Below are 23,664 nucleotides of genomic sequence, written 5' to 3'. Positions count from 1 at the left end.
GGAAATTATTTAATAATGGTACAATGATCTGACTGCTTCACTTTCAAGTCTTCATAGGATTAGTTTATGGTTATGCTATAACTTTTAATTAATGAGTTCTCCATTAATCAGCATGCTGTTTTTCAATGTTATTATTAGGCACAAGGCTGAGATCAACAAGGTTTTGTATACGTTCAGTGTCTCAGGTGTAATATAAGATAAACCCTCATTTGCGGACTTTTAGGTGAAAAAAAAATCTGTGCATCTGTACTTTGGTTAGGTTTTTGAATTTCCCTCTACGGAGGTCACTGTAAGTTCCATTCACATCTGCACTGTGACTGACTGTCTTTACACATACTAACACCCAGTGGCTATCAAATGTTCTAATCTTTGACAGTTGGCCAAGTGAAACAGCAATTTTTAATACAGTCTTTAACTTTCATTTTTCTCCCAGAGGGGGAAAAACATGCTAACTTTGCTTTAGAACATAGGACCAGAGGGTTATGCAGAGTTGTTTTCTGATCCTTAATGTCATTCTTGGACTCTGGGTCAGCATTAGAGTTCAGAGATCAGCAACATGGCTGCATGCCCAGAACCAAGACGGACAGAGAAGCCAGTAAGCCTTACTTCATGACTATTGGCTGGACAGAGCCTGATGGTATCCCTGGATCACTTCTGACTTATGTGAGTACAATTAGAAGGTAAGATTTGAGGGTGGTGGTTGCTCAAGCCTTTAATCCCAGCACTCAGGAGGCAGAAGCAGGCGGATCTTCATGAGTTTGAGGCCAGCCTAGTCTACAGAGTGCATTTCAGGTCAGGCTATACAGAGAAACCCTGTCTTGAAAAAAAAAAAAAAATCTGTACTCTAACCTCCATATGAATATGACATCCATATGCCTGCAGGTGCGCCCACACACTCACACTGACACACCACACACATATACAAACAATAAATAAATCTTTGTAAAAATTAAGTACACTGACAGTAGTCGAACTTATCCTGGCATGGTGGTGCACACCTTTAATCCCAGCACTCAGGGAGGTAGAAGCAGGTGGAGCTATGAGAGTTCATGGCCAGCCTGGTCTACAAAAGCGGGTCCAGGACAGCCAAGCTACCCAGAGAAATCCTGTGTTAAAAACTCGAAAACCAAAACAAACGAACCAAACAAAAAAGCTAAGATTCTGATCTCTACACCCACAATAATATCTCTGCTTACTTCACAGTTTTTTTTAATTTTTTTTCTCAATTTGCCTTATAGAAATAAAAAGTAAAACTGGTTCTGTATTTATAGACAGAACTAAACCACACAATAGAATGGAGTGGAGGCTGGGAATGTGGGAGTGTGTAGATTATGTTGGGCCAAATCATCTGGGTCGCACGTGGCTTATAAAGGTTTAAATAATATGTTTAACACAAGGAGCATTATCCTTCGGGAGGAGCATGCTGCTAATTAGCATGATTATCTCATGACTTGCCAGAAAAACATTCGTGATTTTTTTTTTGTTTGTTTGTTTGTTTTTGGTTTTGTTTTGTCGGGTGCCTTTTGCACAAGAGAGAATTATCCAATGGTGTTAAATGCTGTATCACTTTAAAAATCAGTCACATGATTTTTCTTAATGTCTGACAGAGATCATGTTACAGCAGAGATTTCAAAGATAAGACATGCTCTATCTATTGGAATATGGATGAAAACTCTGCTGGGGTTGGGCCTGCCTTGCCCTCCCTCACAGCCTGACCATGTCATTTGGCTTTTCTGAGCTTCAGTTTCCTCACTTGAATGATAGAGATAATGATCTAACCTATTTACACCAGGGTCTGCTGGTGAGCAAAGAATGGATCATTGTCCACGTGAAGACACTTAAAGCTATAAACAGCAATGCTGCTAGTTCACCCAACATTCAGCGTATAGGCAACCTTTGAAATGCTTCTTTTGCCCTCCCCCAGCCGCCGAGAAACTTATTAAAATGCTTTCAGCAACCCTAGGCCAGATAGTTTTTATATAGCTATACAAACATGCTTATGCTCTGGTTAGGGCTCTGGCTGCCTGACACTTAATGGATCAGGTAGATTATCAATCTTTAGGGAAACGTTGTATTGAAATATTTCCGCAATCAGTCCAAGAACAAGGACTTTGGCTTTAAAGTCGCCTGTCCTAGCTTCTCTTCTTCGGAGTCGCACTACAACCTCCCCGCCCCCACCCTCCTTTATCTTGCACATCTAACAACTGGAGTGCTCGTTTCTTTAATCTTTAATAGGTGCTCGCTAATAATCTGCTCGGAAGTCTGGAGACAATGTAGAGCGCAGGTGGGACTCCGGGAGAGCAATCAGTGCTGTTTCCTCTTAAGCCCCTTGCGCTGGTCAATGCGCAGCTCTCCCACCTCCCAACTCCAAAGCCTTCTGGCCCTTGCCAGGGGTCCTAGGAGGAGCCGAGCCTTTCTCTGGTTAGCCTGTCCGGCCCTGGGGCCCCAGAGCTGGGCTCCGCGGAGCCTGGCTCGCCCACGGGGACGTGAGTGGTCTGGGGACGCGCGGGACAGCCAGGTGCGCAGTCAGCAGCGGTCGCACGCCGACGCTTGTGGCAACAGGTGCAGCGCGGACCAGGTCCTACTTCTGGGGCGGGTGGCATGTTGCTGTGTAGCTGGGGAGCCGGATCTGGCAGGGGGTCGTAGTGGAACTCCGTGGGACTCATCGTGTCTCTAGGAACCCTAGGAAGCCTCTCCGGTGAGTTTCTCGGGGCGCCGCCCCTTCGGCCCCCACCTGGCCTTTGTCCGGGCTCCAGGAGCCGCCGCGGGCGGCGGGCGAGGCCACCCAGCTCCGGACTCTCCGCCTTTGCTCCTCCCCCTGGCGGCCCGGGGCGGGGAGGCTGGGGCGCCCGGGCTCCTGGTTGCCGGTTCCCGCCTGGCAGCCTGCGCCGCCGGGGTGCCGGTGCGGATCAGGGTCGAGCTGCGAGCCCCAGGTACACACGCCCCCCAGGCTGGGGCCGCCGAGGGTGCAGGTTCTTCTGCACCGGCTCTAAGCGGGGGCTCCCGGGAAGGCTCCGGGCTGGCTCCCGGGCTCTGCGGGCAAGTGCGGAGTGGATCCCATTCCGTCGCCCATCCCGGAGAGGACCTCGGGAGGACGTAGAGGTAGGACCTTGGCGACTTACTGCAACGCACTCACTCACGGTGACCGGGACTGGCTTTCCGGGGAGGGGGACGGCTGTCCTGGGGGGTTCGAAGTTGGCCGAGGTGGGGAGGCTGGGCTCACGTGGGCCCCGCGCAGCTCCTGCAGGACAGGCGGGCTGCGGTTGCTGTCACCTTGAAAGCGACCGAGGAGGTGGGTTCGTAGTAGATCCGGCGCGCTGTCAAGTTTACACTCTCAGCTGAAAGCCGCCCACCAGGCAGTGGACTCTGGCTCAGGACCTGGCAGCCTCAGGCTTCCGGCTGGGCGACTTGCCGGGGCCCATTCCCAGCTTAGGCAGTCAGTCGGGGCAGAAAATATGGGAGAAAGGCAATTGCTGCAGTTTCCCAGGTCCTCATGCGGGATTCACTCCCAGCAGCCCGCGGGTACTTACACACTCTATGGAAAAAACCCACGTTTATTGATCACTTTATTGATTATTCAATAGTGGCATTAGCTAGAATTTACGTGATGTCTTTGCCCTCCTCTCCTCGGGTCATTTGTACACTTTTGACTCGTAACGCTGACGAATTTATTTATTTCTTTTTAAACTTAGCTTTCATAGTGGCACCCACTCTGCAAAATGCTACTTTTAAATTGTCAGTGTTCTACGAAAGGAAACCCAGCGTGCTTTGTTTGTCTAAAACCAGAGTCCTAGGCAAAAACAGGAGGAAAGAGGGCTTTCATGTCCTGCCAGGTGATTGGAGTTCAATCATGGTATCAAATCACAGCGCTGTGGGGGAGGTGGTGGGAGTGGATTCCGGGGATCCGGGGATCCCGGGATCCGGAGACGAGCTGGAGGGAGGAGGGCAAAAAAGAGGCGGGGTCGTGCTCCCTTGAACCTGTGACCTCCAGGAGGAATGTTTTACGAATAGGTTATCGATTTAAATAGTTCATCATCTCCCATTCTCTCTAGCAGTTCCTTGAGTGCAGTTTATATACTTGGGTTGTGATTTCTCAAGAGCTCTGTTCCTTAAGAAAAGTTATGCTGTCGGGCACATGCCTGTAGGCCCAGCACTCTGGAAGACAGAGAGGCAGGTGGATCTCTGATTTTGAGGGCATCTTGGTCTTCAAAGAGTCCCGGACCGCCAAGGCTACACAAAGAAACCCTGTCTTGGAAAAACAAAACAGTGCAAAAAGTTATGCAAGGAAAACAAAACAAAAACAAAACTCTACCTACACTTTTTTTTTTTTTAAATAGGCATAGAATTTAGTTTAAAATAATTTAAAAATGTAAGTTCTTTCCCCACTTGTGTGCCTCTGGTTCCCTGCATGAACCCACTCCTTGTGCTATGGATGGATGCTAAGATGCTATGGATGGACCTAAGAGTTTTGTATATACCAAGCACCTGGATTTATCGCTGATGCCTGCCCCCACCCTCACCTGTTCATTTTAAAACTAGACTGATGTGGGAAAAAAAATCGTGTTTGGGAGAAGTCTGTAGCTTTTAACTAACCATTAGGAATTCAGGATTTTTTTTTTTTTTTTTGTAGTGACAGGATTATGAAATTCTGGATAAATGTCATGTAGAATTTTTTTCGGAAACTAAACTTGAGTTACTAGAATTAAGCTTCTAAGAAACATCACTTCACTTAGTAACTCTGTTTGCTCTGACTTCAAAAGGAATGAATGGCTTGTGTATACAGTTTGGTACATGCAGAAAAGTAAGAGTCAGTCTTGCCATCTATTACTTTTTCTTTGCAAAATATTATGAAAATCCCCTCATTGTATTAAGCCTCCAAAACTAAGGTTCAGTGTTACACAATATATTCTATAGATGTGTCAATTTACTTAACCTTGTCTCATAAGCTGAACTGCTCATTTGCAGTTACTGTTATTAGATATGGCAATGCAACATTTATCTCTTTCCAAATGTTTCCGTCGGATAAAGTCCTTGAAAATCACCGTTGGCGATTCAAAAGTTTCTTTTAAAAATATTGGCCTTTTGGTTTCCAAAACTTTAATCAGGCTAAGCTGGCCTAAACTGGGCTCTTGTGTTATCTTCTTAACACAGGTAATTACCCTTAAGAGGAAGTACTATTGCCAGCTTTACAGGTGAACAGTGCTAACTCGGTATTTAAACTTCCATTTCTATGATTGCAAATGTTATCAAGCACCCCACCTAAGTTTCCGGTTTCTTTTCTTCCTTCTCGTTTTTGAGACAAGGTTTCTCGGTGTAGCCCTGGCTGTCTTGGAACTAGGTCTTGCAGACTGGGCAGACCTTGAACTCAGAGATCCGCTTGTTTCTGCCTCCCCAGTGCTGGGATTAGAGGTGTGCACCACTATGCCAGGCTAATGTTGCCCCTTTTTATGTTTAGTGCAGCATTACGCTTTCCTCTCAGGATTTTGACATTTTTCTATTCATAAAAGCTCTTTCAGGTTGTTGGCACATCTCAGTTCATATTGCAAATACTTTCCTCCTGTTGGCCCTATGAACATAGTTATAGACGTGTTGACTTACAGAAGGTATTGTTCAGTGTTGTCAAACGTGATGATATTTCTCAAAATGGAGTGTTAGTCGTTCTGAGTCACAGTTTAAGAACCACATATGGCTGTTATTTCTCCCAGAACTCTGGGTTGGTCACATTTATCGCCACAACTTCCATGTTCACCAGTAGCTGCTGTTGTGCTTTTTTTTTTTTTTTTCTTTTGGCATGTGTTAATTAGAAATTGTCAAGTGTGGTGTATGTCAGCAGGACATTCTTAGGCTGTTGAAATGGCACAGTCTACTTCTTTAAGAGTACCTGGGTTTAGCTGGGCATGGTGCACGCCTTTAATCCCAGCACCCAGGAGGCAGAGGCAGGTGGATCTCTTGAGTTCAAGGCCAGCCTGGTCTACAAATGGAGTCTAGGACAACAAAAGCTACCCAGAAACCCTGTCTCAATGGGGGAAAAAAATGCTTGTGTTTAATTTCCACATCAGGAAGCTCACAACTGCCTGTAACTGCAGATCCAGGGGAACTAGGGTCCTCGATGGGCCCTTTGTAAGCACCTGTACTCAACCAGAACAGAGCATTTAGAGAATGTCTACATAAATCTTGGGTGAGAATTTTTCTAGTTCTTTGAGACCTGAGGAATCTTGAAACTGTGGATCATCTACTTAATTTTTAAGACATTTTTTAATATTTCCCTCCAGAAATCCTGCAATTACTCTAAAACTTGAGTTGAACACATATGTATATTGAAACACTTAGAATCAGTAAACAACAGGTTTTGCCGTGCCCTACCCTACAGCTAAGAAAGTGATAGTCTAAATCTAGGTATTTTGTAGGGCATTTAAACCTCCATCTAATGACCTCAATCTGTGCATTTTGTCAGTGGTTACATTCAACGCAGATCTATGCTTCCTAGTATTCTGGGAAAAAAACCTTTTTAACTTATTGGCTATCTCATGACTGTATAGTCTACCAGTATGGTTTGTATAGTGTGAGAGCTTTTGAATTTATTGATGGTATTGTAATGTAAAATCTGTTGTAGCAACACAGCTAACAATTCAGAATTCGGAGATGTCTTTGCAGAAACATTTTAGCTGGCATTGAATTGTTTTGAACTTATTTTATGTGTATGACTGTTTAGCCTAAATGTATGTATGTATACCACATGCTTGACATCCGCAAAAGTCAGAGCATGGTGTCACATCCCTGGGACTGGGGGTTTTAGATGGTTTCGAGCCAGCACGTGGGTACCAGGAGCTAAGCCAAGAACAAGTGCTCTTAACCATTGAGTCCTCTCTCTAGCTCCTTAGCTGTCGTTTTTATTGTATCTGAAGAGGTGACATTGCAGTAGGAAGAAACTTGAATGATCCAAAATCAAGTACTTGTAATAGTAGTTGGCTTGGAAAGAGATAGCATCCTCATCACTATTCCATCATGGATCATGTGTGTTTGGTTAGATCATGCCTAGAGCTAGGTCTAATGTATGCCTGCAATAGTAGCACTGGGGAGAAGAGGTGGATGGGGTTAAGATCTGGGTTGTTCAAAACTGGTGTGGGCTACAATGTAAGAAAGTATGGCCAGCTTGGGTTACATGAGTCTTTGTCTCTAAATTGGCGAAGTCTACAGAATCTACAGATTTCACATATGATGGACAATCCATATGGACAGGATTTTTCTGTGTAGCCGTGGCTGTTCTAAAACTTGTTCTGTAGACCAGGCTGGCCTCGAACTCACAGAGATCTGCCTGCCTCTGTCTTCCCAAGTGCTGGGATCACAGGCGTGTGCCACAATGCCTGGCCCAAATTAATTTCTAACACTATTAATAGATTAAATGTTTTTTTTTGTTTGTTTGTTTGTTTGTTTTTTGAAGGGGATGAAGACCTTACTGAATCAAGAAAGTTTATCATCAACCCCTTTCTTTCATACTGCTCTAGGGATAAGCCACCAAACTGGGAGTTAAAAATTACTGTGCGGGGGGTTTAAGTTTGGGCATCCAAAGATGCCTCCAATAGGAGGAGATGACACTCAACCGACAGGCAGATATACAGCCAGAGAGTGAGCAAACACTAGTGGCAGCATTTGTTGAGGTCTTCGAAGGAAGTGAGATGCCACTTGGAATGGCTCAGCTAGCCTAACGGCTGCTTTAAAAAAAAAAAAAAAAGTCTGCTTTGACAAGGCATGCAGACTTTGGATGCAGTCTTTGGATGCAGTCTCTTTCCTTTGCTGAGGATGGTTCAGTACAATTAGGAAATGAATGTGAGTTTCTTCTTGGAAGTGTTTATTTCCAAGCCAAACTTCATGAAAGATTGTCTTGATGTCAGTTACAGTTTTTAAAATGACTTCAGTGTTACTTGAAATCGGCCATCCTTTTTTGTTGGCAGTCTTTCCGTGATGCCTTGAAGTATCACTGTTGTTTGCTCGCTTGGCCCAAGATTTAAAAAAAAGAAAAATGCATTTTAGGTTATATTTGAGGTTTCATCTTTACTTTGTAGAAAAAATACTAAAATTTTGTTTTCCTATACAGTGAGCTAATTTTCTCTAGATTGCGTCTAAACATATTTCACTTAATAGCCTCAAGACTCCAGAAGTATTGACATGCATATAAATCTTTAACATAACAACTTTTTGCTAAGGTCAGTCAGTTTCCTTAGATTACATGTTGAAGGAACAGTAAACTTTTATTTGCTTAAAGAGGAAATAGTTATATCTTGCCAGCAGGCTCATATCTAAATTAAGGATGTAAAAGTATGTGTGTATGATGTGTGTATGTGTGTGTACAAGTTACACAAATAAGAGTAAGAGAAAGAACAGGTCTCACCTTCTATGTAACTTAGACGATTTTGTTTAGAGGTTGTGAAACTAAATATAATCTTACAGTCATTTTAAATTTCTCTTAATACACCATTGCTTGCTTTTTTTGTGTATGTGTGTGGGGGGCTTCTTTAAAATCTTTTTGCACAGCGAAGGAATGAAGTTATATCCCATATTTCTCAGACTAACTGGAAAGGAGGAAAGACGCAAAGATGTCACCTCAGACTAGTTCAGTGTGTGGGAAATCAGTGAGTCCCTGCGGGGAGAGCAGGCTGAGGGGCATGGCTGGCTGGTGAACCTCAGTGAGATGTTTTTAAGATATATCTAGGATGCCATATATATCTTACTGTACTTTTAATACAGATTTGTACCTTGCCAAACAATTGTGTTTTAAGCTTTGTCTTAGGGTTTTATTGCTTTGAAGAGACAACGTAGCCATGGCAAGTGTTATAAAGGAAAACATTTCCTTTGGGGCTGGCTTACAGTTTCCGAGGTTTCCAGTCATGGCAGGAAACATGGTGGCATACAGGTGGACATGTTGCTAGAAAAGGAGCTAAGAGGTCTACATCTTGATCAGCAGGCAGCAGGAGACTGCCTCACTGGACAGAGCTTGAGCATATTTGAGGCCTCAAAGCCTACCACCACAATGACACACTTCCTCCAACAAGGCCACACCTCCTAATAATGCCACTCATTTAAATAGGCCAGGCATTCAAATACATGAGTCTATGGGATCCATACCTATTCAAACCACCACAAACTTGATGCTAAATTTATATTCACCCTGTTAGTTTGAGGGCAGATTAATCACAGTTTCCCTCATCTACAGTGATAACATTTCAAGAAATTTTGTGTCCTAAATTAGCCTTGAAGAGACATTTTTTAACTGGGCTTGGTGGTGCGTGCCTGTAATCCCAGCACTCAGGGAGGCAGAGGCAGGCAGATCTTTGTGAGTTCAAGGCCAGCCTGGTCTAAAAGGAAGTCCAGGTTAGGGAAGGCTACACAGAGAAACTCTGTCTCAAAACACAAAACAAAACAACAACAACAACAACAAAAACGACATTTTCTTTTTCTGGGGAGTATTTGTACTTAGAATAACAAGAGGAGGAGGTAAGAGGAAGTGTGAAGATACATTCTTTTGAAAATAAACGTAGCTTAACAGTGCCTGCCAGTTATTGCTAAGTCTAGACTGGTGGCAGTTAGCTTATCTTCTATGCCTTTTGTACATTGGTAACTTGGTAATATTTAACTCAGGTGTTATTTACACATACACCAATTTGGAAGAAAAATCAATATTTCTTCACTTTATTTCAGATAAGCACTTCATAGATGTTCAACAGTATTTGGTGTCACGCGAGAAGTTAATTTCTTTTATGTTCATCTAGTACACTGAAAATTGAGTTTTTTTTTTTTTTTTTTTTTTTTTTTTTTTTTACTTTATGAACGAGTGTTTGCCTGAATTTTTTCATGGAGCCCACCAAAGGATGGTGTCAGATCCCCAGGGACTGGAGCTCCAGGTGCTTGTAAGTCACCGCGTGGGTGCTGGGAGACAAACCGTGAACAGCTAGTGCTATTCATTTCTGAACCGTTGCTCCAGTCCCTTACACATTTTTGATGATCGCTAATGATCAGTGACGTTAAGTTGAAACTGTGTGTCTATTTAAAACATAACTCACTTAGCTAGCTCCATGGAATAAAAATAGAGGCCAGTATAGACCTAAGCCATCTAAGTGATGCCATTCAAACACCACCGGTTTCCTCACCGCTCTGTCAAGCTGATTGAATTGTATTTACTAGAATACTAGCTAAATAACCTTGTCCTATGTATGGCTTACCTTTTATTATAGAGTAGACCGCAATGTCAACATCATCTCATTTTTAGGCATGTTACATAGTAGAAATTTGTTTGCCTACCGCTACTAACTTAATCCTATAGATTTGAATTGAGTGAGGTCCAACTTGCTATTGATTAACAAGGATTGGTGTAAAAGTATCTTTTGTTCAACTGATTTAATTGTCATCTCCCAGGCTTATTGTTTCCCTTCTGCTAATCTAGGCCTAGTCCAGGAAGCTTCTAGCCTCCATGCAATCTAATCTAGGCCTAGACTGTTTTCAGCCTCTGAGACTTACTGCTGAATAAACTCACCCTTCCTAGGTCTTTCTGAACTGTTGCTGCCTGGTTCAACTCAGCTGTTCTGGCTCAAACTCCAAGCTGACTGACTGAAACTGGCTTTTCTCTCAGCCTCTGACCTAATTGCTCTGCTTGGCTTCACACTAACTTTGGCAACATGTTCTAATTTTCTGGCTTATTCTTATTCTCTGGCTCATTCTGTCTTCACCCATTTCCAGCTTGTTCTTTTCTTCAACCTGTCGCTGTAAAACTCTCCTGGTAAAACTGCCTTTGAATTCCACCAACTGAACTGCCACCAGCTGAACTGCCATAAACTCAATTGCGCTGCACTGCCTCCTAACTCACTCTCCATCTAACTGCCTGAAGACTACTGGCTAGAACTCAGATCTGCATGCCTCTGTCTCCTGAGTTCTGGGTTTAAAGGCGTGTACCACCACGCCTGGGCCTAAACTTTTTTTTTTTAACCAAAATTTGCTCCTTTATATCAAGCTTGCCTCTGTCTCCTGGGATTAAGGGTGTGTCCTGTATTCCAGCAGGCTCAGGCATGCCTAGAAAATCTTTGAATGTGATCTTTTACCAGAGCAGCCAGTTTCTGAGAGGAGAAGCAGAAAAATGGATAAGAAAAGGCCTAGTCTTTCAGGGTCTCTTGACAATGAAAACTGAAATTGCTTTTGTTAGATGCTCAGTCTAGATTACACATGTAGAACCAACCGCATGTAGAACATTTATACACGTTGTAATTATGGTTACATGCTGTAGTCTAGATAAAAAGAGATGAACAAAATCTCTGCTGTTGAAATACTGATTTCATTTTGATCGGTTTCAAGCCCTATTTGGAATTCTCCTGTGGCCAGAACACTGCAAGGTAGATGGGCAGAGATCTGGAAGAAATTTGGCCTCAGTTCTTGGAGGGTGTTAGTATTTGTGTTGCTAGAAATATTCCCATAAATTGTTAACACGTAATTTATTACAGTCTCCACTGTGTTGGAAACTATGCCTGCTGTCTTGACCAAGTTTTGGTAAGAAATTTGGTATCTAAAGAATCCTTTCTGGGAGTGGCTGCCCAGTTTTTCAGGAGTTTGAGACAGGAGGATCCTAAATGCGAGGCCAGACTATTTGAGTGAGCCCTACCTTGAGATAAAAAGTAAAAGGAGGTGTGGGATTGTGGCTCACTGGCAGAGCACTTGCCTAGTAGGCCTGAGATCCTGGGTTCAATCCCAAGATCCCACCCCCTGCAAAGAGATCTTTCTTATCTCATTTATTTTTTGAGACAGAGTATCACTGTGTCACCCTGACTGGCCTGGAACTTGCTAATGTAGACCAAGTTTGGCCTTGACCTCACAGAGAACCTCCGGATTCCGCCTCTCCAAGTGCTGGGATTAAAGGAATGTGCCACAGTGCCCAGCCTACACTACTTTTTGTAAGTGTTTTGACAATATGCTTACAAACCTTATGGTGCTAGGTGCTTTTTGTGATCCATACAGCCTGGGACAGCGAGTCTTCTAGGTGGCGTGGGAATTTGAGGTTGCTTCTGACAGTCACAGATACTAGGAGCACAGTAAGTCAGATGTTCATTTCCTTGGTATTTTCCTCCACATTCTTCATTTACTTCTCTTGTCCTCACCCCTCATTCAGTTATTCAGCAGGAAAGGAATGAAGGCAGCTCAGCCTGTCTTGGGTTTTGGAAAAGGTTGCATTAGGAGCCAAGTCTCAGAGATCAGGGAAGGTGCAGAGATTCCTGTTAAGAGTTCCGACATAGTTCTGGGGAGCCACTCTCTGGACATTTGGCACGCTCACGGGCAGGTACTTTTACAGGATCAGTTCCACCTGTGATAATTTATTATCGTCTCCGTGTGTGCAGACACTCATACGCTGACCATTTCTCTTGAATAGAGATTTGGGTTCTTTTCCCTGTAGAGCGCTAGGTATTTACAACTGACAGAGGAATCCAGATGACTTTGCAGTCTGAGAATGCTCTCCCTCATATTTCATTTAACAAGGTTTGTGTTTAGCTTTCGTTTCTATGAAACGTTCTGCTAGCCCATTAGGGTCTCTGATTATTGGACTTCATTGAGTACTTTGAAGTAGATAGAACTGAATGCTTTGTTTCATGGTTAAGAAATAAAATATTTCTGTTGCTTTTCGGTGTTTCTTTATGAAGATCATACTATATTGATGGGGGATAGGTTTTATTAAGTTTTAAAATTCTATTGTGAATATAAAGGTCCAGTGAATGAAAAGGGAATGAAGGTGGGAAAAAAACTCTTATATTTATTTTTGGAAAAACATTAGGCTATTTTATATTAAAGACATGATTGTTAAAAATGCATTCCTAGCGGGGGTTGGTGGCAGCACAGCTTTAATCCCAGCACTTGGGAGGCAGAGGCAGGTGGATCTCTCTGATTTGGAGGCCATCCTGGTCTGCAGAGAGAGTTCTAGAACAGCTAAGGCTACACAGAGAAACACTGTCTCAAAAGACAAACCAAAACCAAAAGAGAACTGCATTATGTTTTAAATCTCATAACATTGTAGGGTTTTTTTTGGGGGTGGGAGGGTTATTCTGTTTGTTTTTGAGACAGGGTTCCCTGTTTAGCCTTGGCAGCCCTGGAATTCACTCTGTAGTCCAGGCTGGCTTTGAACTCAGAGAGCCACTTACCTCTACCTCCCAAGTACTGTACTGGGATTTAAGGTTGTATTTAGCATTGTAGAGTTTTAATTGAGAGAAAATTATCTTTCACGTGCCCTTTTGAGACAGGGTCTTGAGTGGTCCAGGCTGACTTCAAATTTCCCATGACTTTGAACTCTTTATTTCCTGCCTAAACTTTGCAACAGCTTCATTTACAACGTGCATGCCCACCTCTTCCAGCTTAGCACACTTTTTTTTTTTTTTTTAAATGATGAGGCTTCTTAGCCCACTCTTTACTGGTTGCTTTTCTTCTTGTTGTTCTATAAAAATTGGGAATAATAAAACATGTTATAGTCAGGTGCTGTGGCTCATGCCTGTCATTCCAGCACTATGAGAGGCAGAGGCAGGCAGATCTCTGTGGTCTACAAATCGAGTCCAGGACAGCCAAGGTTACATAGAGAAACCTTGTCTCAAACAACCAATAAATAAATATATACACAAATAAATAATAAAATAAACAAGTCATTTTTTTCAGCAGTTATCTCGGTTTTGTCATCTTGACATCAGTTGAGATCTTAGAGAGACACTGTTATGGAAACCAGGACACTTGGAACAGGCACATATTATAAGGAATGTATACACTGGCTAGATAAAGCAGGGCTCATGGCTTCCAGTTTCTGTGTTAGTAGTGTGGTTTTAGTAAGTTACTTCTTTTCCCCCTGCTCCCTCCGTTGCTGGTCAGGCTCTGAGGGACAGTACGCGTCTCTTGGGGTTCTGCCACCACTGTGTCAGGTGTTTGGGGGATGATCAATAGGTGCTTATAAACTTACCTTTGTCTTAAATCTCCTGATTCACGGGTGGATTGTTCGTGTAATTATCCCGACTCAGTTTTGGTGAAGGTGTTGCCTGGAACTGCTGTTTTTTTCATGGGGATCAAACTCCAGGTACAAGAACATAATACCTTTCTCCCTTTCTTGAAAATAATTGGTTTGCATAGGGATATTTACCGTTTATTCTTGGACACTGGTTTTCTTTTGAGTGTTGAATTTCATGAACTCTCCTGGTGTGTTTTCTTAGGTTTGAGCTGAATCTTTTCCATCAAGGCAGATGCTCCCTTCTTTGATAGTCTGTAAACTGCTCATTTGCTACCAGCACATTCTAAAAGTACTTAGAATTGAGTCATCACTTTGAACTCATCCTGTGTGTTGACTTTAAAGTACTGAAGATCCCCCATCACATATTTAACCTTTAACTTAATGTAAAACGTTTACTTAAAGACTTTCAAGTGCCACTGCTTACGAACACATGCACTACAGCATATGTTTTTCTGACTCCCCACACCTTGTGTCTATGTTTTTGGAAAATACCTTGTGCCCAAAGGACATTAGGAACATTTCTGTTCAGCTAGCACATAAGCTCTGTGTGTTGGGCATAGCCCATCATGAGAGATATTTCATTTATAAGGAAATTGGAGACATTTGGATAAATGTTTTGTCGTCGGGTAAGTTAAGGTGGAACTTGTCCATTCATTCTTCCTTCTATAATACAAGACTGCTTTTCTCAGTAACGAGTTACTGGCGCTAGCACCTTCTGTATGTTGGCATTGAAGTGAGATCAAAGTTACTTGATGATGTTGATACATGAAAGTTTAAACAGCATAAGTTAACTGAATCATTTTGAACTGTTTCTCTATTTGTTTAAAGCACAGAATGTAAAACAGAATGTTCAGTGTTGTAAGCCAGTATCACAAACGGGAAACTGACAGTTTTAGATCATAACAATAGATTGTATTCCTTTAAAAATTTCCCTGGCACTTGGAAGGCAGAGGTAGGCAGATTTCTGAGTTTAAGGCCAGCCTGCTCTGCTTAGTGACTTGTAGGTCAGCTGGAGCTGCACAGTGAGACCCTGTCTTGGGGAGAAAAAAAAATTTCTCTTCCTATTCCATTCACCTCCAATGCTTGAGACTGGGTTTTGCTATGTAGACCAGGGTGACCTGGAACTCTTTTGTCTCAGCCTCTTGTGTGCTGAGTGTTGTATTCCGTTTCTATAAGATTTTGTAGTTTTCAGATTGCTTCTTCGAAAAGACAACAATGCAATTCCACAAGAATGATAATCTGAGTCACTTAATTGTCCTCGTTTTGTAGATTAGTACTCCCAGCATCTTGAATGTTAACTAAGGATTAATAGGTATTCTTTCCTGGAATATATATATTTTTCTATGAAATCACCAAGTCGGTTTACTTTTGAGCTGTGCAGAGATAGGTAACATTGGGACATGGAGAAAAATGAACTAGGAGGTGAGGCCTCCTGGAACTGGAAGAAGAGGCTAATGTCCCATAAGCCCCAGTTACATGAGGCTCAGTTGTGCTGTCTGGCCATAAAGATGATCAGGTCTTTCTCTCTCAAGTGCCTGGTAAGGAAGTGTACAGTGTTAGGACTTTCAGAGTGGGCCCTTGCTAGAGAGTGGCTAACTTTGGCTGTACTGTGAATTAAGATTTGAGCCTACCTTGCCCTTCTGTTCAAAGACTTTTATAGCCAATGGAAAGTCCGAAAAGAAAAGGTACAGGAAGTTGATGTTTAATAAAGGTTGGGAGGTATAAGGTGAGGTGCCAGTTTGCGTAACTGCACGTACATAACGACATTTTTCAGTTGGTCTTGGCAGGCTTTAGATGGAAAATTATTTCCTATTAGCCAAGTGGAGTTTGAAATGCTGTGACAACTGCTCAAAGCTCCTTAAAGAGAAGCTGCTCATGGTCATTTAACACTTAAACCCTGCTCACCCTCCTCACCTCATTGACCTCAAGCAGCCCATGCTGCCTTTTAGGTAATTTCTTTAATGACCAGGCTATAACTGACAAAAAGAAAGCAGTTTTTACAAGAGTCATTTTCTCAGCCTGACTGTGTAGCCTTTGACCACACTTGATAGCACTGATGCGAATGGGTTGGTTTTAATTATTTACTTTCTTAAGTGCAGTTGTGTTTGTATTGGCTCAGTACTGTCTTGGAACTTGATGTATTTTGACCCCTACATGTGATTTCTGACTTTTTTTTTTCATTTTAAATGGCCTGTTTTGATGAAATTGTGGTGATTATTTATAATATGAAATGATAGCCCAAAGAATGAAAACTCTGTACAGCAGAGTATTGAGGGTGTTTTATGTTTACCATTGCTCAATAGATTGTTGCAGAATGTTGACTTAGATTCCCAGAAGTCTATTGGCTGGTCAGTCTGATTTTCTTTTGTTCAGGTTCTGGCTACAGGGTGTTGAGGTCAAAGTGGAACTATCTCAGCTGGATCAGTAGAGCTTAGAATTTTGACTAAGTAGGACAAAGAACAGTGGCAGGTTCTTCAACTGTTTCATGTGGGTAGGAGGGATTAGCTAGAAAGTAGATTACAGAATGAGAACTAAAGAAAAAAAAAAAAAGAATAAAACAATCTGTTGGCCCCAACGTGAAGTAGTAGGTATGTTCCAGAAAATACACTGATGCTTATTGGTTGAATGATCTTTGAAAAAAAAAAATTAAGATAAAAAGTAGTACCATGAGTTTGGGCGTGGTGGTGAGTGCCTATAATCCCATCACTCATGAGACTGAGGCAGAAGGATCTGAAGTTGGACTTTCAGATCCAGCCCAGGCTACATAGCAAGACCCTATCTTTCCAAAATAATTTTTTTAAAGTACCATGAAGTGAAATGCCCCTAACTTAAGAATACAGCTATCAGTTTTGTTAAATACACACGTATGTAACGAGTGCTCAGAACCTAAAATACCTCCCTTACTCTGCAAAGTTTGTCAGCTGGGTAAACAAGTTGTTAGCCTTTGGTCAGCAGAAATGTGAGGTTAATCATTACATTTGTCAGCGTAGAGGGCTCAAACCTGTAATCCCAGCAGAGTCAGGTGGATCTCTAAGTTCGAGGCCAGCCTGTTCTACAAAGTGAGTCCAGGACAGTGATGACTACACAGAGAAACCCTGTCTCAAAAAACACAAAAACAAAATACCAATATATACTTATATAACTAAGCTTGTCATATAAGGTTGTTAAAATAATAGTAGTAGCTAACAATTGTCAGGAAGTTTCCCCAAACTTCAGTTAGCTCCAGAACAGTGGTATGAGATGCATTGATTTTCTTTTATCCCGTTTTATAGGTGAGGAAAGTGAGGCCAAGATCATCTTGGCTTCCAAGTGTAATGCAGTTATGTGAGTCAGTTTGGTAGTCCCAGGAGGAACTGCCCAGCAGGTCCAGGTGGGTTGGAGGTCCATGGCCACTTACATAGTCTTAGCAAGTGTTAGATGAATTTAATGTAGGAAGGATTGAGGAAAGAGATAGTTTTGTGTGCGAGGTGGGTATGTGGTTAAATGCCCATAGTCCCAGCTTCTCAGGAAGCTCAGGTAAAAAGATTGCTTGAGCCTAGGATGTTTATCCTAGACCACAGCAAGAACCCTTTAAAAAGTTTCCCATGGCCAGTGGTGGTAGTGCGTGACTTTAATCCTAGTACTTGGGGAGGCAGAGGCAGGAGACCTGTGTGAGTTTGAGGCCTGCCTGGTCTATAGAACGAATTCCAGGACAGCCAAAACTACATAGAGAAACCCTGTCCCGAAAAAACAAACAACAACAAAAAGTTTAACACATTTGAACTGGATTTACTGCCTATGGCTTCCATTTGTTAACTCTGTGTTTTTGGTTTAACATTTCTCAAAAGGGGAGGAGGAATGAGGAAGGTGACTGTCATGGGATTTGTCTGTCGGTGTGAGAATGCTTTGTTGACTTGGAATGCTGTGTGTGGATGTCATTATCTCTGTCTGTGGAAGAGGTAGCTGCTGAGTCCCCATCTCTGACTCACATGCTGCTGCCTATGGGCAGATGAGTGGATCGACAGTGTGTTAGAGGGAGATCTGCCCATCCGTCCCTTGGTGTGCTAGGCGTCTGTGTACACAACTCTAAAGTGCTTCTGACATTCAAAAGCTTCAGATCATATTTCAGTCAGTCCCATTCCACAGACTTGTGAGCTGTAGCAGAAAAGAATCTTTTTTTTTAAATTGTTTTTATTCTGTTTATGAAAAACATATCCTGGTACAAATCAGTGCGTTTGAGGTGGAGGACTTCCTAAGGGATCCCAAAATTGGTGGTGCTGAGTTCTGGGCTTGTGTGGAATTATCTTGCACATGCCCTCTGAATTCCTAAAGACAGGCCTCTCTGCATGGGGCCCCTCTGTCTACCTGTGTGCTTCTAGAGGGTGGGAGATTGCCCCCATAGCCCTCTGCCACATTTTAACTTTAGCTCAGAGGTTCCAAATACAGATCTGTGAGCCAGGGGTGTTTGGTAGCAAAGCGTTTACCAGGATGGCTGACATGAATTCACAAAGTGCTGAGGTTTTGTCAGTCTGTGGTTTATAGAACCCAAGCTAAAGGAATGCTTTTTGTCTGTAGTTGTATGCTCAATTTTGTGCCAAATGTCCTCTATAATGTGACAGTGGTTGCATCTGGTTTGACATCATCTCAATGGTGGGTTAAAAGCTGGGATTCCTGATAGGCTAGGGTCAGATGGAAGGGGAGGAGGACCACCCCTATCGTGGACTTGGAGAGGGGCATGGGAGGAGATGACAGAGGGTGGGATTGGGAGAGGATGAGGGAGGGGGCTACCGCTGGGATACAAATCGAGTAAACTGTAATTAATATAAACAATAAAAATTAAAATAAAAAAGCTGGGATTCCTTTGTTGCCTCTCTAGAGTTCAGGAGGGACTATTCCATGAGTACATGAGATGAGAGAGGCTGAGAATGTCTCACAGACTCAGGGAGCTAGCCTGCTGTCCTCTCCACATGCATAGCCAGAGGTACCCTGGGTGCCGGTCACATCCACTCTTCCAGCTTTTGTAATTATTTCCTTGTACTTGTTTGTTTTTCTTACTGAAATATCTTTCTTTTTTTTCCTCTTTGAAGGTGTCTTACTCACCACTGTGTCCCCAGTCCTGGCCAAACAGCTAGTGCATAGAAAGTCAAGAAGTATTTGTTGACAGAATGAAAGCTACTGTGTTACAGCCTGTGTTAACAGGCTCCTCTGTTACAGGGATGAGCAAACAGGCAGAATTGGCATGTGCTACTGCATGGCTCCAGAAACCATTAGCTTCTCCAGGACTGTTCTGAGTGCTATTATGCAGCTTCCTAATCAGAGGCTCTTTAGTGTGATAGTGACATAGGATCGATTTCCCTTTTGAAAATCCCTTATAATTTAATTAAGAGAATAGTTCTAGAGAAATGGACTAGGTTTGGATTTTGAGTATAAAAAAAACCCTACCCATCTATATAGTGGGGGAGAATGAAGCCAGCTGTGGCGGTGCATGTGTATGGTCCCAGCCGCTTAGGAGCCTGGGGCAGGAGGACCACTGGGATGCATAGATCAAGAAAACAAGTGGAGGAGATTTTTACTCTAGATAGATCCACAGGGCTTTCTGGTCCAGCTCGCCTCTGACAGCTAGACTAGGAAATTAGTATTCCAGAGGAGAAATATTCATTTACTTCTGCTGTAGAATCTTTGTACAGGGCCACAGTAATTTGGAGAAGGACACGGGTGGATTATTTATTTAAAGGGGGATGGTGAGCCCCAGTTCTAGTGGCCCACACCTTTAATCCTAAGCACTCTGGAGGCAGAGGCAGGGGGAATCTTTGATAGTGGAAGCTAGCCGGATCTACAGAGTGAGTTCCAGGCCAGCCAGGGCTACACAGAAGAAACCTTGACTTAAAAAAACAACAGGATGGGGCAGGGGTAAGCTTAGAATTCTAGATAGCCAGTGGGTTATTGTGTTATTGCTTGTTTCTCAGGCTCTCAGGACCCACAGATGTGTGAGATTAGGGGTGATGGGGCTTTGGTGGTTTCCCAATTCATTGGGCACATCTAAGATTGCCTTTCTGCATTCTGTAGAGTTATTTCTGCTGAGGATTTATTGCCGAGAGTAATTATTGAGTTTTATATTTTGATTAACTTCCATTTATCAAGTAGCATTGAAGGCTGTCATGCAAGGAATAAGTAAAAACTCTGGGACCATTTTTATGGAGCTGAAGGTTTTGAGTTAAACCCTCAGAAATATGTGTGAAGCCAACAAAGCCATTTTAAGAATTTCCAAATTGTTCTAGTAGCCCCACAGCATACACATTAAATACTTCTGCTTCACAAAATATGAAATCATCTGTTCCTCCATGCCTCTCAAGGCCCAGTTTTAAGATAACAGTTGCTTCTTCCTAGTCCCATTTAAGAAATGCAAAAAGTAGCCATTATTGAGGCTGTGGGAAGGGAGTACACTTGGCTGCGCCTTCTGTTTCCGTAGGGCCACGGCGGATTGCTTTGTTCTCCCAGAACACACCCAGATGTAGCAGTCAGTAGAAAATCCCAACCTCGGAGGGGATGCGGCGCCCCTGACGAGCAGGGGTACGCTGACTTCAACGCCAGACTCCGAAAAGCAAAAGCTGGATTCCAGGGCCAGCAATGGCTATGAGCATATAGTTTGGACACTACAGACTTGTCGGTTCGGAAATGTTATCACGGTTCTTTATAAAAACCCAGATGAGGAATAAAGAAGATGATCAACTCTCCTATGTCAAACAGTCCTTGGAGGAAAGACAGCAAGGTGAAACATACGCTCTCCCTATATTTGATTATATTGCCTGAGAAATTTTTGTTGTTAAGATCTTTAATACTTGGGGGTCTGGAGAGAGGGCTCTGCCATTAAGAGTATTGATTGTGCTTCTAAAGGACTGGGTTCAATTCCCAGCACCCACGTGCAGGTTCACAACTGTATAGCTCCAGCCAAGGGGATCTGAGGCCTCCTTCTGGCCTCAAGGCCACCAGGCACACACGTGGTACATATACATACATGTAGGCAAAACACCCGTACATCTAAAAAAAAGTGAAAAATAAAGGCATTTAGTTGAAGTTTGAGGCTAGTGGGTTTCTTTTGCATGTTTTGTTTTTGGTTTGGGGTTGGTATAGTCCAGGCCAGCCTGGAATGCAGTTTTGCTCACCACCACCACCACCACCACCATTGGAATTTACAAGTGTGTGTCGTCATGCCTGGTTTGAGTTTGATGCTCTGTCACCCATTCTGCTTCATCTTGTTGTCTGTAGAGGTATAGCAGCAGGCTTAGTTTTCTAGAAGGCTTTTACTTAATTACAAATGATAAATTATGTGGCTTTAAATAGCATAGTGGTTGGATAATTTACTGTATCATCTTGTTATTTTCTTTTTTGAAGAATTTTTTTGAACTTTTTTTTTTTTTCTGATATCTCTTTCCAAGGCTGTTATACAAACTGAAATGTCAGCATTGGTAATAGACATGCCATCTCAACAACAACAGATTCACATCAATGAGTTTTAAAATTTTCTGGCATATAGGTAAGAAATCTCTATTCAAGAGTAATGACTCCTTGAACTTTGATTGGATGAAATTCTGGGCACTGTTCACACATTGGAAATGGAGGCCAAGCCTCAGGTCTGACTGGCTGAGGAAAAAGGGAAGTTAGATATGGCTGTCATTCAAGCTGGGTCTTATTTGGAGCTTGTAGGAGATTCTTGGGTTAGTTGACAGTTCTGAAGGGTTTCTCTCTGTAGATTGCCTCAGGTTATCTAGGGGTCAGCTCAAGAATTGGAGGTGCTACTGGATAAACAAACAAACAAACAAACAAACAAACAATAACCTCATGGTGAGGCCAAAAAAGATACCTGGCACAGAGCAGTCACCCTGGGAAGGACCTCAGGCACATTCAGGTGTGCAGAGGGCAGAGCCACAGTGCTCCCTCCCTGGTTCATGAAGGGAAAGGTGAAAGTTTTATGGTCTACTTTGAAAAGAATTTAGAGATAGTAAATATGTAGGTAATTTTATGATAGTAGGCGTATGCTGAGTTATAGTTCTAGATGATTCTTACTTGCAAAAAAAATTGTTTTGTATTTCAAGTAAGTCTAAGAGTTGAACAGTGACTTGTCTTGTTTCCTATACTGCCTGGGAACACAGAATGAAGCATTGTTTGAGCCTTGCAGACAATAGGATGTTTGGACAAAGATCCGCCTATGCATTTGAGATGGAAGATTCTGAGGAGACTATTGAACATTCTTTCTCAGGAGTCTGTCGATGCTGGGTGGTACAAGTTTGGTTTTGAAGTCATACGGGTTTCAAGACAAATTAAACAGGACTTTAATGGCCAAGAGCTCCACAGCTGTCAGAGTTACTGGGAGTCTTAGTAAGTGAGAGTGGTGAGAGTATTTAGGAGTGGGTGATTGCTGCTGGTGAATTCTGCCATGGATTGTCAGGCTCGCTGTTAAGCGTAGGCAGTGGAATCTGATTTGGGGATGACCCAGGAGTACCTTGCCTTGGGAGGTATTTCTTGTCACCTGTTGTACAAAGGTTAATTACTGTTTGTGTTAGTCAGGTTTTCATCACCAGAATGAAACACTGCAGGCAGTAAATCTAGAAAAAGCTTGTTTTGGCTTGTGGTTTTGAAGATTCCAGTCCAAGAGCAAGTGACCCTTTATTTTGAGTGCTTTTGGAATGCCTGGGGGTAGATTTGTGGGTTTGTTACAGTAGCATGCGGCAGAGGAAATAGAGCATAAGTTAGAACATACAGAGAAAGAAATGACATGGAATCCCATAATCCATTTAGGGTCCTCCCCCTAGATCCACAGCACCTCCCAATAGTGTTGCTTGGGGGACTAAATTTTTAAATCATGGGCTGGGTGGAATGTGGTAGGTTGGATGAATGCCAAACAATGTTGTTTAAAATCAGCTCGTTGCTTTTTATCCTGAGTGTGATGGGAGGCCACAAGTCAGCTTGTAGTATCCAGAGTCAATGTAAGCAAAAGTATTGGGTGAGTTGTGAGGTGGAGGGCATATTGTGAGAAGACAAGGGGATAGCAGCTTGGCAACTAGTCTAGGAAAGAGAATGGTGCTTTGTGTCGGAGGATATTAGTGAAAGTGAGAAATGGTTACATCGGGGGGGGGGTCTATATTTAAAAAAAATTCTTTGAGGGTGTATTTTGATTGCTTTTAGGTAAAAGGAAAAGGGGTGATTTAATGTTGCCTCCTATGTTTTTGACCCCTGAGAAAGAGGAACATTGCCTGGGACTTGAAGTTTTGAGATGCCTGTTAAAATGCAAGCTTTGGTGTTGAATCACAGTATTCAAATCAAGAGTTCTAAGGGAGGGTCCGGGCTCAAGCTATGTGTGTGGGAGTCTTTACCAAACCAAGTATATTTAAAACAAGATGTGAAGGGAGGGAGAAAAGGGGATGAGGCCTTCCATATTGCCAACACCAGAAGACAGTTTGGAGAAGAATCTCACAATTATTTGCCAAAAACAAATGTCTGTATTTTTGTTTTGTTTTTTGAAACAGGGTTTCTCTCTGTAGCCTTGACTGTTGTAGACCAGGCTGGCCTTGAACTCACAGAGATAAACCTGTCTCTGCCTCTGGAGTGCTAGGATTAAAGGCGTGCACCACCATGCCCAGCTCAATGTCTGTATTTTGGAAAGAGACAATAGG

General features: G+C 42.7%; 1 protein-coding gene across 3 annotated transcripts in view; it reads left to right on the top strand.

The window, feature by feature from the left end:
* The first annotated feature begins 2,263 nt into the window (after positions 1–2,263).
* The window catches only part of Mtus1 (microtubule associated scaffold protein 1), a 143,775-nt gene continuing 122,374 nt past the window's right edge, over positions 2,264–23,664 (top strand). For 2 of the 3 annotated variants that reach the window (XM_055593523.1, XM_055593521.1), the window contains exon 1: positions 2,724–3,102. The gene's annotated coding sequence lies outside the window, so the exon portion shown is untranslated. Of the gene's footprint in view, positions 2,699–2,723; positions 3,103–23,664 lie in introns of those variants that run through there. The other variant, XM_055593522.1, reaches the window with a different exon arrangement.

This window comes from Psammomys obesus, unplaced genomic scaffold (assembly GCF_907164565.1).
Source record: "Psammomys obesus unplaced genomic scaffold, mPsaObe1.curated_primary_1811, whole genome shotgun sequence".
NCBI lineage: Eukaryota > Metazoa > Chordata > Mammalia > Rodentia > Muridae > Psammomys > Psammomys obesus.
Note: the sequence above shows the minus strand (reverse complement) of the source record. Positions and strands in the feature narration are given on the sequence as shown.